Source organism: Cervus elaphus, chromosome 2 (assembly GCF_910594005.1).
Source record: "Cervus elaphus chromosome 2, mCerEla1.1, whole genome shotgun sequence".
NCBI lineage: Eukaryota > Metazoa > Chordata > Mammalia > Artiodactyla > Cervidae > Cervus > Cervus elaphus.
The window spans coordinates 25,114,586-25,133,416 of NC_057816.1; the positions used below are offsets into that span (position 1 = coordinate 25,114,586).

At 48.6% G+C, this 18,831-nt stretch overlaps 1 non-coding gene across 1 annotated transcript; it reads right to left on the reverse strand.

Moving 5' to 3' along the window:
* Nucleotides 1-2,434: 2,434 nt before the first annotated feature.
* Nucleotides 2,435-2,568, reverse strand: LOC122677456. Its single transcript, XR_006335792.1, has one exon. It is a non-coding gene; the product is annotated as a small nucleolar RNA SNORA1 (small nucleolar RNA).
* Nucleotides 2,569-18,831: the final 16,263 nt, after the last annotated feature.

Consider the following 18,831-nt stretch of genomic DNA (forward strand, 5'->3'; position numbering starts at 1 on the left):
CACTCCAGTATTCTTGCCTGGAGAATCCCCATGGACAGAGGAGCCTGGCGGGCTACAGTCCATGGGGTCACAAAGAGTCTGACATGACTTGCCAACTAAGCACTCAAACTTCTGTTGCTTAAGCCACCAGTGAGTGGTAGTGCTTTGCTGTGGCAGCTCTAGAAAGCTAACGGAGGGAAATGAAGTCTGGGGCTCTCACCCCGGCCTCTCTCCAGGGCTTATGTCATGAAGTGGCTGCATGAACTTGGAGAGTGGGTAAAAAGGGCAGGAGGTTCTCCTGGGTCTCGAGGATGCCTTGACGCCTACAGACGCACAGGCCTCCCGTGATGACCTGGGCACCAAGGGTGCCTTCCGGCCTGTGAACACCATGACCGCCACCTCCTGGTCCCTTCTCTGTGCCTCCCTGTGTTGGCTCCTGGGGGTCCTGAGACTCTTGGGTCATGGCCTCCCATCCAGGACTGAGCTCAGTCCAGAGGGAGCCAGAAGTCCTGTGTCTCCAGGATCCTAAGATGACATCGCTTACAATACACTGTCCATTCAGTAACAGTGTTCCAGGAGGCAAGAAATCCTCCGACTCCAAAGCATGGGTTGTAAGAACAACCCTGATTTTAATCAAGGGAAAATGGGAGACCTTCCTGTCTTCAAATCAAAGCAGTGGAGCTAGTTGATGGTGCTAGCGCAAGGCTGTGTGCTGTGACAGGGAGGTTCCTGGGAGAGAGTGGGTGACTCTGCCCTGGGCAGGGGGAGGTCAGGACCCTTTAGAGGACATACATGAAGGGGGAGAAGGCCAGGCCGACAGGGCAGGAAGGGTATCCTTGGCAGAGGGAGCAGCATAGACAAAGGAACAAGATGTATGCATATCCGCATTAGCAAAAGAGTATGCAGCGGAAAAGATGGAGGTGAGATGAGACAGACAGACAGTGAGGGGCCTGGGCTGCAGGTCCTCAACTGCATCTAGAGCAGAGGGTGGGAACTGAGGCTACCGGCCAGGAGAGCACCCCAGGCACATTCAAAAGAGGCGCTCCAAAGCAGATCTCTCATCACAGCTCCATCTCCTTCAGAGGCTCCCTTCATGAGAGCACAGATGCCTGGTAACCAAGGGATGGTCTATTTAAAGCTGCTTGCGAGTTTGTTCTAGGAAGTATACCGCAGGCTGGAGAGGGAGGAGGGAAGGAGCGCCATCAGGAGGAAGAAGGGCCTGAGAGGGAAGGTCTGCCCTGAGCCCTCCGTGTGATCTAGGGCCAGTCCCTGCCTCTCCCTGGACCTCACATCATCTGTACCTTGTGGTGGAAAATTATTCAGGCCCAGGGGCCAGTTGCATGCGTTCAAAGCCGGGCTCCATCACTTGCAGTGTGCATGCTTTGGCAAATTACTTAAGCGCTGGGCCTAAGTTTTCTCCTACGTTAAGGGGATGATAGTGGTGCCTACCTTTCAAAGGTGCTGTGAGTATTAAATGAGATAATGCACATAAAGTGCTTTTAACAGTGTCTGGCAAATGCAAAACACTCAAAATCAACTATTGTAAAATATGATGAGATGGTGATGATGATGACGGACTAGCTTTGTGGGCTTTAAACCCTAAACAGTATTTTTTTCCAACAGAATTGGAACTTGAATGTGTAGGAAAGGTTACTTTGAGCTCTTCTGGTTGATGCAGGTGGAGACCCTGAGCCCAGGCCCTCAGCACCCCTCCATCCACAGGGCTGTCTCCCACCCCATCCAAGACACATCTACAGAACTCTCAGGCTCCAAAAGCTCAGGTTGAAAGCGATTGTCTCAGAAGATTGCTGAGGCCTCTCGGCTGCTCTTTTTAACCTAGGTTTTCCTTCCGAAACCTGAATATACATCTGGAATAGCTACCCTTTACAGCACAAAACCATTTCCAAAAGTATCAGCTGAGCCAGGACTCAGGGACAGTCTGGGAAAGGCAAACCAAAGTGGACACAGGGAGGTGAGAAAGTTATTTGAACAAAAATCCTGATTGCAAAGACCCACAGACAACCGAATACTACCTCCTCGTTTTTTTAAGCCAGTACCTTTTTAGTTAAGGAATTTCACATGTTGTAATTCATTCCAGAGCCCATCAAAGTCACCATAGTTCCCCCAAAACTTGAGTCAAAGCTTATCCTCAAGACAGGCCTTTTTAAGAGATCCCACACTTCACCCACAGTTGTTCTGTCAGTCAGCCTGGTAGCAATTTTCTTAGTTCAGTTTCTTTTATCTCCACTTGAATAAGGATATACTGATGACATGCTTCAAAAAGTATCCCACCTAGAATCTATGGGATCTAGTTTTTCAAATAATTTACTTTAGGGCTCTAGAAGATGAACTGTAATAAGTACCTTGCTATATTGGCTAACGATCTGAAACATATTATTCCTTAACACATTTTTCGTGTTACAGATGTGGTAGTTTTCACTCGTGACCTTAGCCAAAATATGAGCAGTCTCATTAGCACTATTGCAATGAATTTACTGTGATGCAAGCAGAACCTGTGTCTCAATTTAGCCCCATTAACAAATTCTGGACAATATGACCCAGGGTGTCCTTCTCACTAAGACTGAGGTTTTTTTCACCTCCACAATTTTTATTAAGGTTTAGTAGATTTATCAGATTATGTAAGATTCAGGTGTACAATGTAGTGATGCATAGTTTTGAAAGGCTATACTCCATTTATAGTTATTATAAAATACTGGCTATACTCCTCGTGTTGCACAATATATTCTTGTAGCTTATTTATTTTGTGCATGGTAGTTTGTACCTCTTAATATCCTACTCCTGTCTTTTCCCCTTCCCCTTTCTCTCTCCCCACGGATAATCACTGTTCTTTATATCTGTGAATCTGTTTCTTTTTTGTTATAGTCACTAGTTTGTTGTATTTTTCAGATAAGTGACATCATACAGTATTTGTCTTCCTCTGCCTGACTAATTTCACTTAGCACAATACCTGCCAAGTCCATCCATTTGTTGCAAATGGCAAGATTTCATTCTTTTCCGTGGCTGAGTAGTATTTCACTGTATGTATATACCACACCTTCTTTATCCATGTATCTGTTGAGGGACACTTAGTTTGCTTCCATATCTTGCCTATTGTAAATAATGCTGCTATGAACACTGAAGTGCATGAATCTTTTCAAATTAGTGCTTTCATTTTCTTTGGATATATACCCGGGAGTGGAAGTAAAATTAAATATAGAATGGCAGTTCTGTTTTTAATTTTTGAGGAATCTTCATATTGTTTTCCACAGTAGCTCTAGGAGCACATTTTTTCAAAGATAAGTTGTGCGGATGTGACCATCTCCACCAGTCACAGTCCAGGGTACTTTCTCATCCCTTTGTCTCTGGGTGGTTGGCACTACCGTTGCCCTGTGCTTGGCGCCCTAGCCTTGGCTCTTCTCCACTGTAGGGCTGCATCTTGTTCTTTCACCTCCAGTCCTAGCATAGGGTCTATTTTAGCTGGCACCCAACAGATGGTGTCTTCCAGGTGGCACAGTGGTAGAGAATCCTCCTGCCAGTGCGAGAGATGCAAGAGACTTGGGTTTGATCCCTGGGTCGGGAAGATCCCCTGGAGGAGGAAATGGCAACCCACCCTAGTATTCTTGCCTGGAGAATCCCAGGGACAGAGGAGCTAGGCAGGCTGCAGTCCCTGGGGTCACAGAGTCAGACACAACTGAGCGACTGAGCATGCATGCATGCAATAAATAGATATTGGATTGACTGAATGAAATTGAATATGGAACCTTTACGTGGCTGACTCCAAGCTGCATTCAACAATGACCCAGAAAGACCTGGATCCTGCTTGCATGGAGGTTATTGATGGGGTGGGGAAATTACTAAGTATCATTATGGCAGAAAGTAAAGAGGAACTAAAAAGCCTCTTGATGAAAGTGAAAGAGGAGAGTGAAAAAGTTGGCTTAAAGCTCAACATTCAGAAAACTAAGATCATGTCATCTGGTCCCATCACTTTGTGGCAAATAGATGGGGAAACAGTGGAAACAGTGTCAGACTTTATTTTTTTGGGTTCCAAAATCACTGCAGATGGTGACTGCAGCCATGAAATTAAAAGATGCTTACTCCTTGGAAGGAAAGTTATGACCAACCTAGATAGCATATTAAGAAGCAGAGAGATTACTTTGCCAACAAAGGTCCATCTAATCAACGCTATGGTTTTTCCAGTGGTAATGTATGGATGTGAGAGTTGGACTGTGAAGAAAGCTGAGCACCGAAAAATTGATGCTTTTGAACTGGGGTGTTGGAGAAGACTCTTGAGAGTCCCTTGGACTGCAAGGAGATCCAACCAGTCCATCCTAAGGGAGATCAGTCCTGGGTGTTCATTGGAAGGACTGATGCTGAAGCTGAAACTCCAATACTTTGGCCACCTCTTGCGAAGAGTTGATTCATTGGGAAAGACCCTGATGCTGGGAGGGATTGGGGGCAGGAGGAGAAGGGGATGACAGAGGATGAGATGGCTGGATGGCATCACCGACTTGATGGACATGGGTTTGGGTAGACTCCGGGAGTTGGTGATGGACAGGGAGGCCTGGCGTGCTGCAATTCATGGGGTCGCAGAGTCAGACACGACTGAACGACTGAACTGATCTGAACTGGGCTGTTATGATAGGTCTCATGGCTTTACTGTTGAAAGATAAAAGTCCAAAGCCCAATCCCGATCCCCCCTCCCACCTCCCTCTCCACCCGATTCCTCTGGGTCTTCCCAGTGCACCCACTGGAAGAAAAAAAAAAAAAAAAAGTCCAAAGCCCATAACGGACAGGGGCTTGCCTTCAGGATCTGCTAGGGCAGGGACCCTGGAACATATCACAGGAAGTCCTGAAATGGAAGATCTCCTTGTTTCCTGGGACCTGAGAACCCACTGCAGAGCTCTTCCCAGCTTTTTCAGCATAAATAGATGCCTAAAATCCATTTCAGCTGATGCCTTGTCATGCCCTGTTTTCAGAGCGCATACACTTTAGACTTTGGCCTTGTGGCTTCCAGAGCACACTCCAGTTTGCAAGCCAGGATGAGCAACAGCTGGCAGAACGAGTCCAGTCCCCAGGCCTTTCTCACCAACTGCCCTCTGCTTATCTTCTTTTGCATCTGCCTCTGTCACACGATAGCTGCTTCAGACACCTTGGGTTTGTCACTGTTCTCCAAGCTCTCTCATGCCTTAGCGGTCAAGTTCTCTCTACCTGGAATGCCCTTTCCTGCACCTCTACCCCTTCTATATCTACTGAGTTCCTACTCATTCTTTAAAACAATTGCAAATGCCACCTCTTCTAGGAAGCCTTCCTAAATCTCGCTAGTTGGAATTTCTACCTTTTCATTCTCCCATCCTTCCATAGAATTTATACAGCATGTATGGTATTCTGCTTGGGTTTGTCTTATATCTCTTACTTCTGTTACTATCTTATAAACTCAGTGAGGGCAAAAGATTTTTATTTTACTGTGTACTTGCATATATGTGAGAAGTCCTTGGATTTGAATTTTAATCCCTAGGTCTTTATGAATATGTAAATTTAGGCAAGTTATCTAATGTGTCTGTGTCTGAGTCTTAGTATTCCAATCTGTAAAATGGAGGCTAAAAACCCTTTTTTCATAAGCTTATTGTGAATGTTAAATAAGATGAAGTAACAATAAAAATGAAATAATAATGAGAGCTAATATTGATTAAGTGCTCACTTAGGCACTGATCTTTAAACTCTTACAAATTCATTTAAAATTATTCATTCATTTTTTAAATTTTAGAAATAATTATCGATTTGAAGGAAATTGCAAAATTGTGTGGAGAGATCCTTTGTACATTTTACCCAGCTTTCTCCAAATCTTACATGATAATAGTATATGGTTAAATGTTACATGATTAAAGCACAGCATCAAAAACAGAAGCTGACATTGGCATGACGGTGTGCAAGTACAGTTCTGCATCCCCTTGTGTAGATTTGTGTGACCACCACCACAATCAAGACATGGATCTATGTCCACAAAAATCTCCCTTATGCTATTTCTTTGTAGTACCAGCAACCCTTCTCCCTTCTTCCATGCTTGACTCCTGCTTATTAGTGTCCTTTCCATCTGCATACTTTAGTCACAATCAACAAGTTATTTGATTGGAATGACACAGTGTGTGACCTTGCAAGTTTAACCTTTTTCACTTAGCATAATCCATCCAAGTTGTTTTATGGGCCAATAGTTCATTCAGTTGTTGTTGCTGAGTAATATTCCATGGTGTGGATGTACCATGGTTTAGCCATCAAAGGACCTCTGGGTTGTTTCTAGTTTGGGCTTATTAAAAATAAATCTGCTACAAGCATTTACTTATAGGTTTTTATACAAATCTAAGTCTTCACTTCTCTGAGACAAATGCCCAGGAGTATAATTGTTGGGTTACATGGTAAGCGTATGTTCAATATTTTTAAGAAAAGTCAGCTGTTTCCTAGAGTAACTGTACCATATTTACTTCCCACCAGCAATGTGAGAATGGTTCAGCTTCTCCACATCTTTGTCAGCATTTGTGTAATCGCTATTTTTAATTTTAACTCTTCTGATAAGTATGTTGTGACATCTCACCATGGTCTTACTTGCATTTCCCCAGCAGTTAATGATGCAGAGCCTCTTTTCACATGCCTGTTTACCACCTGTATATCATCTTTGGTAAAATGGCTCTTCACATCACTTGTTCATTTTGTAACTGGATTGTCTGGTGTTTTATTGTGGAGTTTTGAGAGTTCTTTATGCTAGCTATGAGTCCTTGGTCAGATATATGCTTTGCACAGTTAGCTCAGTTAATCTGCAAAACAATCCATGAGAAAGATGCTAAGGTGATCCCAAGGTACTGGATGAGGAAGCTGAGGCTCTGAGGTCAGCACCCTGCCTGGCAAGCAGCGGATGGGCAGTGAATAATCCCCATGAGCTATGCAGATGGAGCTCAGAGCGTGGTTAGGTGCAGCTCACAAGACTTTGGTGGAAATGGTGAGACTGCTGGAGATAAGGATGGGAAGGTAAAAGTTGAAGCCAGCAGTGAGCCATGGTGGTTTTGTCACTAAGTCATGTCTGACTCTTGCGACCCCATGGGCTGTAGGCCACCAGGCTCCTCTGTCCATGGTATTTTCCAGGCAAGAATACTGGAGTGGGTAACCATTTCCTTCTCCAGGGGATCTTCCCAACCCAGGGACTGAACCCGGGTCTCCTGCATTGCAGGCAGATTCTTTCCCAACTAAGCTACGGTGTTGCTAAAGAACCAAGGCAGCTGGATGTAAGAGATGCGAGTTCAATCCCCAGGTCGGGAAGATCCCCTGGAGGAGGGCACAGTGACCCACTCCAGTAGTCTTGCCTGGGGAGTCCCTGTGGCCAGAAGAGCCTGGCGGGCTGCAGTCCATAGGGTGGCGCAGAGTCGGGCACGGCTGAAGCAACTTCGCACGCATGCACATATCGGCCTCGTTTAACAGGCTGAGAAGCTGGGGCACAAGCCGTAGAACAGAGGCCTGTCTGGGAATCCCAGTAAACCTGCTGGAGTCGTCATTTCCTTTCATCCACATCTTACATCTCTCCTGTGCCATAGGTTTGATGAAGAGCTGCCAGTTTCATGCAGACATTTTTCTAAGGGAAGGGGTTTTCTCCTGCGCCTGCCTTTTCCAGGGCACTGGGAAGCAGCCTGATGTCATTGGAAGCAGAGGGCCAGGAGCCACAATGCCAGGTGCTGGGCCCAGCCAGACAGTGAGTAGTGTTGGAATTGAGCTCTTTGCCATCTCCACATCTATAAATTGGGAGTAACAACAATAGTTAACTGGCAGGGTGGTTGTGTGGGTTACATAGAGAGCAGAGGGTGAAACAAGGCCTTGGTGACACACATGGGTTCAGAATGGAGTGCTCTCTTTTCTATCTATATGACCTTGAACAAGGCACTTAGCTTTTCTAAGCCTCAAATTTCCCTACCTGGAAAATGGAGACAATCATAGTTCCTCCCATATAGGGATGGGGTGAAGATTGAGACGATGCATGTACAGATTGGGACGAAGCATTTGCACAGATCCTGTCTCCAAGGGAACATGATTCATACATGAAGCACTTCTTCATGCCCGCATCTGCTTGTCTTACGTTGTTGTTGTTCAGTCCCCAAGTCATGTCTGACTCTTTGTGACCACATGGACTGCAGTATACCAGGCCTCCCTGTCCCTCACCATCTCCCAGAGCTTGCCCATGTTTGTGTCCATTGAATCGGTGATGCCATCCAACCATTTCATCCTCTGTTGCCCTCTTCTCCTTCTGCCTTCAATCTTTCCCAGCATCGGGGTCTTTTCCAGTGAGTTAGCCTTTCACAAATGAGGCACCAAGACAAGAATATAGGTGCAAGAAGTTTACTTGGGAGCGGATTCCAGGAAACAGAGAGAGAGAGGAAGGGAGACAGGAAGGGAGCCGCTCTGTTTGCATCTGGGGCTCAGAGAGACGGTGGCGGACACACCCCAGAATCATTGCGCTGAGCAACGAGGAGGCTGCAGTGCTTACCCACCATCTCCCAGTCCTCCTAGGCTGAGGGTCACTCCTGGGGCAATAACTCTGCCCTGCTTTTTTACCTGCCTTGCGCTTGAACTAAGCATATTCCTACAACCAGAAAGAGAAAGAGAGAGAGATTCAGGAAGGCATGTATGGAGAGCCTGAACTCTCTCCAAGGGGACTTGGGTGGGTGCTGGCAGCCTCTGTTACAGTGCATTAAGCACTTAAAACATTAACCCATTCAATCCCTACAACTACTTTAAGAAATGAGCACCGTTTCCTTCCCCATTACAATCCAGCTCCCAAACAGTCACAGACACATTAAGAAATGAAACTTCCACAATACCAATCCTTGCTCTGTGCAATGCACACTGAAATTTTCTGTATTTTTTATCACGTTATTTTAAAAATGCTATTTGTCACCCACTAAGCTGTTTTCATTACCCAGGAACGGGCTGCAATCCACAGTTTTGGAAAAAAGAAAATGGTGCCCTAACATTTGATTTAATAGGACAATGTTGATGATAGTGATGATGTCATACGGCTGGCACCTAGCCTGGTGCCCAGAAGGTGCCCAGAGAATGTTGGTTTCCTTGCTTGCCCCTTCTTGGCAAACCAGAGCCCATGAGCAGCTGCCTCCCAGGCTTACAGACAGAGGCTGGGGCTGGCCCAGCCTGTCTGCTGCTCTGACCCAGACTTGCCCCAGTGGGGTCTGCTTAGCCTCCTCCAGGGGGATGGGCACCCTCTTGGGCTGTGACCTCCAAGTCACCAGCTCCCCAGAAGCCAGCCCCTCCTTGGGAGATGAGGTTATGCCCTGTCCCCACGACGCTGTCACTTCCTTCCCCTGAGTCTTTCTGAGTGAGGATTGTTCCCCTAATCAGGATGGAGACGCAGCTCATTACAAGCTGGTGAGGCAACGGCTCTGTGCTCCAGGCCCGAGACAGGCTGTCTGGGAGCTTGGCCAGCTTCCCGCTGCCCTGGACACCAGGGCAGTGGCCTCAGAGCAGAGCCAGCCCTATGGGTTTGTTTGCCCCCTTCCCAGGGGACACAGGCAGACAGACACTCTGTGGAGACTTCCACGGCTTCCACTATTGCAAAATCTCAGGCATCTTCCGACAATGAATTTCTTCCGACCCTCCGTGCTACATCGAGAGCGTCTCAATAGCATCTTTAACAATAACTGGCATTTAGCAGGCACTTATCCTTCACTGAGCACCACGCTGCACGCTTTATGTGCAGCGTGTGAAGTATGCGGTCTTATTTATAGCAGACTCACTAGATAGGCATGATCATTCCTGCTCCACAGATGCAGAAACTGAGGCGTGGGATGTTTTGGTAACTTGATAAGTTCATCAGGCAGATAGCAGCTGTCCCCGGAGTCCACACCTGCTTTACACATCACCAGGCTGCCTGCAGGAACGTCACCCAAAGTCCCCCTTCCTCCTGGTTTGCAGCCCTGGCTTCACTCTGAGTGACGGCCAGGCGGGTTCCCTCAGGTGACTTCACCTCTGGGAGCCCAGCTGCCCTTATCGTTCCTAATGGCACCCCCTTCCTTCCTCAGGCTGTTAGGAGGAGTAAATGAAATAATGTGTGTAGATGAATCTCTGACAGCTCCTGGTGCGATCGCAGCGTCGCAATAAATCTACTTATAAAAGAGTCAATTCAGCTGTTTTCCCACTGACTTGATAGCATCCTGCAGCCATTTCCCACAGGCATGATGTCACCATCCCCGGGGGGATGACAGCTGATCTAGAAACCTCCCTGTGCTCGTGAGCTTCTCACTCATGCCTTGTCTCACCCTGCCGCCTGGCCACACTGACTTCCCCCGGGGAAGAAATCTCCAGCATGACTGCTGTCTCTTGAAGGGCTATGAAGAAACCGTTTATTTCCTCCAATGTCAGACCCCTCTGCCCGGGCCAGGGGGAATCGTTGTGTGGTGGCGGGAGAGCCTGGTGCCGAAATCCTCATTAGCCGCATTTTAATTGCTGCCCGCAGTATAGGTTTATAATAACAGTAAGTTTCAATTAGTTGCTTGTTACTTGAGGAACAATGATAGTGGCTCTTTTGTCTTTGCCCTCGTTCTGGCTTGATTGCCAAGCTGGAGGAGTCTAAATGGAAACGTTGGGGTTCTGGGGGTGCATGTGGAATATTTGCACCGTGGGTTGAGCTGGGCTGTGTGTGTCCGTCCGAGATGCGCAGAGGCATGGCAGTGGGCAGTTTTCCCCCGCCAAAGAGGCTCTGCAGAGAAAAGCCCAGGGCCTTGATCCTGAGTGGATGATGAAGATGCCTCTGCTCTCAAGGCAAGTGGGTCGGAGACATGCCACCCTCTGCCCAGACAGATCACACTGTGAACCGTGCCTGTGAGCTGCCCCTCCGCTGCCCTGGGCCGGCGGGAGGGGTGGTGAATGGGCAGGTAGCCCTGCCCACGAGCCACGGCAGCGACAGGCATAGCCGGACGGCTGAGTTACTTTCCCTGGCGAGGAGGGGGTGTGCCGTTTCCCCCGTGAGGACAGAGCCCCGGTCTCGGCCACGCCTCTGATCCACAGTCTAAGGGGGCCTTCGTGCCATACCAAGGAGAACTGGGGCACGTGGAGACCCCCGGCTTCCCCAGCACGGGAGGCATGCTCAGCGACCGGCTGTCTGTGCTCCATGTGGGATGCGCTCAGGTAAGGCCATCCATGACTTTGTTCCCGTCTCCTAGCTTCAGGGCATTCTTGTCTGCTGTGAACCTGCTTTCATGCTGCCTGGCCTTTTCAACTTTTCTTCTCTTGCACCTGTGAGAATATTGTAGTGCTGAGGAGCTATTGTCTTTGGAAGTCATGTAGTAATTAGAGCTAACATGCGTTGGGTGCTTAACTATCTGGCAGACACTTCGTTAGGTGCTTTAGACATATGTACTCATGGTCATCCTCACAGACAACTCTCTCAAGTAAGTACAGTTCTTATCATCAGTCCGGATTTGCAGATGGGGAAACTGAGGCTCAGAAAGGTTGCGTGATTTGCCGAGCTCACCCACCCCATCAGTGGTGTAGCTGGGGATTCCTTCCCAGGCAGTTTGGCTCCACGGCCAAGCTTTTGACAGCTAGGTAATCCTGCCTCTTATTGGAAGAACTTGAACCCTTAGCAAACTGGGTGCCTCACAAGACAACTATGCTGGCTGATTTTTCTTTAATCAGCTCTGAATAGTATGTTCTTTCATGGTTAGCTTTCTTTTCTTTTTTTTTTTTTTTTTACAAAAATTCTTGGATTGTTCTCCATTCCAAATGTGTTCTCTTAAAGCTTCTCCCCCTGTGGACCCTCACGGGGGGCTCTGGCCAGATGCCCTCTCCTCTCACTGCTCCTGCAGCTTCAGGGGTGAAGGAGGTGGGTGGGGAATCTTTGGGGCCTGGCCCCCAAGGGCTGTGACTCGGGCCACCCACATTTCGAGGTGACCAAGCCCTCTTTCCCACCATGCTGGCCAGCTGTCAGCCCTGTCCCAGGCATCCTGTCCCTCTTCCTTCATGACCAACTTGTCAAGGCAAAAAGCCACACTGCTGAGACTGTAACTTGCTTTTTTCCTCCCAAGTTCTTTGGTCTCTTTCCCCATGAGGATCCTTTCCAATGAAATTGCAAACTATTTGGCTGGAGGAAGCCACTGAAAATTCATCCTTTCTCATGTTTTCCCTCTTGCCTCCTGTTCATTTCATCCGTCGGCCCCAAACACGATGCTGTCACACTGTCAATCATCTGGGCTCGTCTGTGTTTGGTGTTCATTTGGAAAATCGGTTCTAGGAGGCAGAAATGCTCCACTCCATCCCAGACACAAAGGGGCCCTTTGAAGGTGCAGAGGGTGTGGGATTAAGTAAGTAAGCAAACGAACGTGGCCTTGGAGGGAGAGGAGTGTGGGAGGGTGAGGAGGAAAAGAAAACGGCTTCGTAAAACTGTGCCTCAGTTTATTTAGACAAAGGGAGCTTATTTATGTTTATTCTGTGCTCACATCCCAGAGCTTCAAGGAATGCCCCTGGAATCTACTCCAGAGGCATGGGGGTTCTGGCCAAAAGTCCCCTGAAGGCTGGTCTTTCTGGAGAGTCAGGTGAAATGTGGGTTCGGGGGCTGTCCTATTCGAGAGCCCACATAAGGGGGACCTGGTGCGTTTCCCCACTTCCCGGCCCTTTGTCTCTTCCGTGCAATGGCTTGCTTGGAAGCCTCTCCATTCCCCAGCTTTTCACCTAGCTACATGTGTCCAGAAAAATCTCAAGCCTCATGGGTAATAGCTCTTCTCTTCCTCTCTCCCCCAACTGACTTGCACCCCTGTCCTAGTCTGGATCCTCCTAGACTGACCCTGAGGGAAGGATTGCAATGCACATAGATTGTTCGGGAAGTGATTCCAAGCAGCATTGTGAGAGTGGGGGTGGGTAAGGGAGAGAGAGGAGGAGGTCAATAAAAGGGGCCTTGTGGGTGGGTAACTGTTGTCAGAATCTGGGGCTCAGTCCTGTTGGGGACCCTCTGAGGGACACCTCAGAATTGGCCCACTGATGGGATATTTATATACCAACTCACAGGCCTTGTTGGTTGAGAGGTGCTCCTGGGGTGTGAGCACCCCAGCACCTCTGGCCTGCCGTGTTTGGTGGCCAGGGATCTCTCAGAGAAGGAATGGTCCTGTGCAGAGTGGCACTGTCTCTCTCTGCAGGTGAACTCTAGGCTCGCCGATGGTGATGCCAGGGTGCCAACAGCATCCGCTAAAGCAAACAAATGCTCAAACATCATGAGTGTTGGACCAAACAATAACCATGGGTAATATTCACCTCTAACCAGTGTCATGTATATTAATCTTAATGGTTTGCCAAACTTGGAGGTAGGGCCGCTGTCATTGTCTACAGTATAGCATTGCAGCTGAGAACACGGACTCTGGAGCAGGAATAACTGGGTTCAAATCTCATCTCTTCTGCTGAGAAGTTGTGTGAATGAATGACTCAGCCTTGTGGAGCCTCAGTTTCCACATCTGCAAAATGGGAGTAACAGTAGTACCTATTTGATAGGGTGGTTTTGAAGACTAAAATAGTTAATACATATAAAAGCTCTATAAAGTAGCTGCCGTCCAGAAGGGATTCAGTGAACACTAGACAGTCATCGTTCGACAGATGAGGACGTCAAAGTTGAGGGGTTATCATGAGCTACATGGGGGATGCAAAACCTTAAGTCAGGCTTTTTGCAGCCACAACCACCCTTTTCCTACTGTACCACAGGACTTTGTAATCATTAATTCATGAGAAAGCACTTTGGAAACTGTAAAATGCTTCACAAATACTTTGGTTATGACTATTTCCTGGTCCTTGTAACAGCAGATACAGTGTTGTTCTCTTGAGAGCTCCAGTCTAGCCTTTGAATTCTGCTCTCCGTCGTTGCTGTCGAGCTGGCACTGGGCACAGCGCCTGGGTGGATGTCGATTAAGTGGGTAAGTGACCCACGGGTCCACGACGGGCCCCACTGACACTTCCCATCAGAGTTCCCTCCTTGGAACTTCCACTTGAGTCCAGCCTTATCTCCATCGCACACCCACAAGCCCCGCTCAAAAGTGCTCCCTGCTCCGCCTGCCTTCTGCCTCCTGCAGCCGTGACTGTCACCCACACACGACCTCACCACTTTCTGCTTCCCCTGGCTTTTCCCAGCAGCCCTCCCTGACCAGCCCCCTGGCTCAGAGCTGCTTTCTGCTTACTCCTACGTTGACCCCAGTATCTGCCTCATCTCATGTCCCTGCGGTGTGTGCGAGAGGGGGCCCCCAAATCTGCCTGGAAGCTCCTGTGGGCAGAGCCGAGGGGCCTCCATCCTTTATTCAGCTACTTAAACACTGTGGTCCCAGACACCATACCTCAGTGGGTAATTAATTGGGAAATCCAGACACAGAGGATGAGCTTGGTCCATGGCTGGAGGAGCTCAGTCTCAGGGGAGAATAGCATGCAAACATCCCTAATGATGACAGTGAATCTTGGTGGGGACACAGAGCTGAGAGTTCCCAGAGCCTAGGATCATCTCTCTCCATGTGCTGCAATCAGGGAAGCTCTTAGAGGAGCTGAGCTGAGCTCTGAGCTTAGGGTTGATTGAGTTTCAAGGAGAAGACACCTTGACTAAGAAAAACCAGGTCGAGACAAAGGGGAGGGAGGCTGAATATTAGAGGAATACAAGGAAACTTTTGGAAGCAAAGAGCACGACCGTCCCTGGGATCAGGGGCATCGTCAGGACCCCTGCCCTCTGTCAGTGTCTGCCCTGCCCCTCTTTATGCAGCTTCCTCTCCCCACATGACCCAACACGACTCAACCCTGAGCCTGTATGACATCCCGCCCTCGTCCCTTGTCCTCACTATATACTTCCCAGTACCTGTGGCACTTACCAGCCCATCCCAGCTCTGTTCAACTTTGGCCAGGGATGCAGCGGCATCTTTACAAAAAGGCCACCTCAGCCCCCCACCCTGCCACAGTGCTGGCAGGGGAGGACTGCATCTCTGCAATGGTTTTGAAGGGGACTGTGTTACTTTTTTGTGGCTGCTGTTACAAATCACCATAAACTTGATGGCTTAAAACAACAGAAATTTATCCTCTCACCATTCCAGAGGCCGGAAGTCCAAAGTCAAAGTGTTGTCAGGATTGTGCCCCCTCCAAAGGCTCTGGGGAGACCTCTGGTTTTGCCTCTTCTGGCTTCTGGTGGCCCCCGGCATCCCTGGGCTTGTGGCAGCATCACTCCAGCCTTTGTCTCCATCTTCACGTGGCCGTCTCCTCTGGGTCTTCTCCCTTCTTCTTTCCTTGTGAGGACACTTGTCACTGGATTTAGGGCTCAACCTAATCCGTGAGCCTCTCAGTGTGAGATCCTTAAGTCAGTTACAACTGCAAAGACCCTTTTTCTAAATAAAAGTCATATTCACAGACTCTGAATGAATGTATCATTTGGGGCCACCATTCAGGCCCTCACAGTGAAAGTCTGACAGAGAAGGGAAAGGAGGGTGTCCCAAGCTGGGGAACAGCACAAGCTAAGGATCATTGCTCAGGGAACCATGACATTACAGCTGCAGGGCTTGCTGATGGCAGCACAGGGGCCTGAGGTTAGGTGGGACCAGGCCACAGAAGGCTTTCTGAGCGTCATAGGAGCTTTGTCCTGTCACAAAGAGGGGGCCACGGATGGTTCTTGAGCAGTGAAGGAGCATCATAAAATGTGTGGTGGGCAGATCATCCTGGCCACCGCCTGCAGCTGTCTTAGAGGCAGAAAAGAATGGAAGGAGGGAGGTAGTCATTCAGTAAATAGCGACAAAGCACCTACTATGTGCTTTGTCTTATGAGACTTGGAGAATAGCAATGGAGAAAAAGAGCTAAACTGCTGCTGCTCTATTGGGTCTTAAAACTAAAGGAAGGAAAGGAGGGGGAAAAAAAGAAACAAAGATTTATCAAATTGCGTGCGTGCGTGCGTGCGTGCTAAGTCGCTTCAGTCGTGTCTGACTGTAGCCATTCTCCAGGCAAGAATACTGGAGTGGGTTGCCATGCCCTTCTCCAATTAACTAGTGATAAAAGCTGCAAAGGAAAATAAAGCAGAAATGGGTATAGTGAGGGATGGAAGTTTCCTATACAGGAGATTCAAGGATGACCTCTCTGGTGAGGTGATGTTTGAGCAAAGCTTGAAGGAAGTGATGGAGGGAGCCATCAGGTTTCTGAGGAAACCGTGTCCTAGGCAGAGGGAATGGAAAGTGCAAATGTCCTGCGGCAGGAACATTCTTGGCAGGTTCAAGGAACGGCAAGGAAGAGAGTGTAGCTAGAGGAGAGTGAGAAGGGAGAAGCCGTCAGTGAGAGCGTCAGAGAGGAAGTGGGGTCAGATCACACGGGACCTTGGAGGCTCTGGGGAAAACCTGGCTTTTACTCTGAGTAAGATGGAGAGACTTCGGAGGATTTTAAGCTGAGAAACATCATTGGTGGACTTAAATGTTTTGTGTTTTTTTTTAAAAATAGACTGCTCTAGACGTGTGTGGAGGGGTGATTAGGGGCAGGGGAGAGTGTAGTGGAGGGGTACTGTGATGGTAAGGATGAAGGATGACATTGGCTTGAAACGGGTTGTTAGTGGGGGGGTAGTGAGAAGCAACCAGATTCTGAATGTATTTTGATGGGTTTTTAAATTTTTATTTATTTTTGGCTGGGCTGGGTCTTCCTTGCTGCATGGGGGCTTTCTCTAGTTGCCGCAAGCAGGGGCTGCGGTTCATGGCAGTGCACGGGCTTTTCACTGTGAGGCTTCTCTTGCGGCAGAGCGCAGGCTTCAGTAGCGGCAGCTCGCAGGCTCCAGAGGGTGGGCTTGGTAGTTGTGGCGCATGGACTCAGTTGCCCCATGGCATACGGGATCTTCCGGAACCAGGGGTCAAACCCATATCCCCTATATCGGCAGGTGGATTCTTAACCACTAGATCACCAGGGAAGTCCCTGAATATATTTTAATTGTAGAGTTGACGCAACTTTCAGATGGGTTGCCTGTAGAGAATAACAGAGAAAGAGGAATTTTTAAAAAATGACTCCAAGTTTAGGCTTGAGCAACTGGCGGGGTGGGGCTGTCATTTTCCCAAGGACTAGGGAGGGGTTGAGAGGTTGGGGACATACTAGTAGTTGGTGGTTTGGGAAATACTAAGCTATTGAATCTTGCTTTGTGCCAAGTGCTGTTCTAAACCCCTCAGAGTTATTGGTTCCTTTGAAACTCACAGCCACCCCATGAAATGGGCACTATAACCACCCCACTTACAGGTGAAGATGTTAAGGTACTGACAAGTTAATTAACTCACCCAAGGTTCCCAGTTAGTGAGTTGCTGAGCTGGGATTAAGTCCAGGCATGTTCCTGACAGCTCCACAGGACTCCCACCAGTTTTTTGAGAGGTCAGAGGGGAGGGGGTGGACAAAGGATATTTATTTAGGAAAAAAACACCCAGAGGAGATACTGACTTGCCTCTGCCCAGCCTCCCCTCGGCTCCCACACTCATCTGGATCTTTTGGCCTTTGGGAGGAACTCTTAATCCTCCAGCCCAGCTCCATCTAAGATCCTCTTGCCAGGAGGGTAAAGGAGCAGTCCTCTATGCTGATTTTAAGTGTATTTACCATTTCTTCTTATCCTGTTTGTGAAATGCTGGCTTTGTGTTTCTATCTGCTTCAAAAAATACACTGCAGGAAAAAAAAAAATGACTCGGTGGAAATGTTTAAGTTTCTGGGCCCCAAACCATTTCTAAATATTATTTTTTAAAAAAGAAAAATAATAATAATGAAGAGTGGCCTAAGCTCTGCATAGCTGAGAAGGCCTGTCGAACAGGGTGAGTGAGCATGGGCTCAGGGGGGGCAGGAAGAGGGGGAGGGGCAGATGGCCCGTCTTGCAGCCCCTTCCTGATAGCGGCTGCCGGCTGCATCCTTTGCTTCATTTGTCTGCCTGGAAAGCATTCATGTCAGAGGCTGACTGTCTCTAAGGGCCTCTAGCAAGGACCCTGCAAAATGGGTCATTTCTTTTCTTAGCTTTATCAGATTTCAGATTTGGAAGGCCTTTGGGATTCAAGGCCCAGGGCCCAGGCAGTGTAGCCTCCCCAGGCTGCCCTGTTCCTCTGCGCTGTGATCCCCCACCCCTGCCCCCCAGCAGCCTTCTGCTCATCTTGGAGTCTGTTCCAGGAGAGAGCTGGCCGATGATTTCAGGAAGTCTGCAGGCCTGGGGAATCACATCCATTCACACTGAAGCGAAAGGTTAGTGGGAATGAGTGAGAGGCCTGCATTCAGGACTGATTTTAAATTCTATAATTTTATCTGTTTGAGTTCCATTTAAGTACTTAGAGGAAGTTCAGCAGAGATCTGGGGTGGTGGTGGCGGGGGTTGGGGCGGGGGGTGGCGCTCTCTTGATTAAAACGTTGGGGATAATTTGTGACCGGCTTCTTGTCAGCACAGCCAAGCTCCTTTGGCCATCAAGACCCTGCACAGGCTAAGCCTGCTTATTCACTTTTTATTTCCAAATGTCTAGGATCCTGGATGCTATTATGGGCCAGGTAATACTCTGGTTACTTTCACATTCGTTGCTTTATTTAATCCCCACCCTAATCCTGAAGCCTAAATGTTATCACACTCACAGATGAGGAAACTGAGGCTCAGACAGGCCATCCTGCCCCAGGTTCCCAACGAGGGCTCTGTGCCCAGTGCTCATCGGTGACCCCACCTCAGCACGGCCGTCTCCAGCTGCCTCAGCCAAGGCTCTGCTCTGCCCCAGTCTTGCGTCTGTGCTCCGGGGGCTGCTCCGCTCAGGCTCTGGCCGTCAGTCAAATCCAAACCCCAAGCCCTGCCCCAGGCCCCACTTTATCCTCCAAGAAGAGAGGCCAC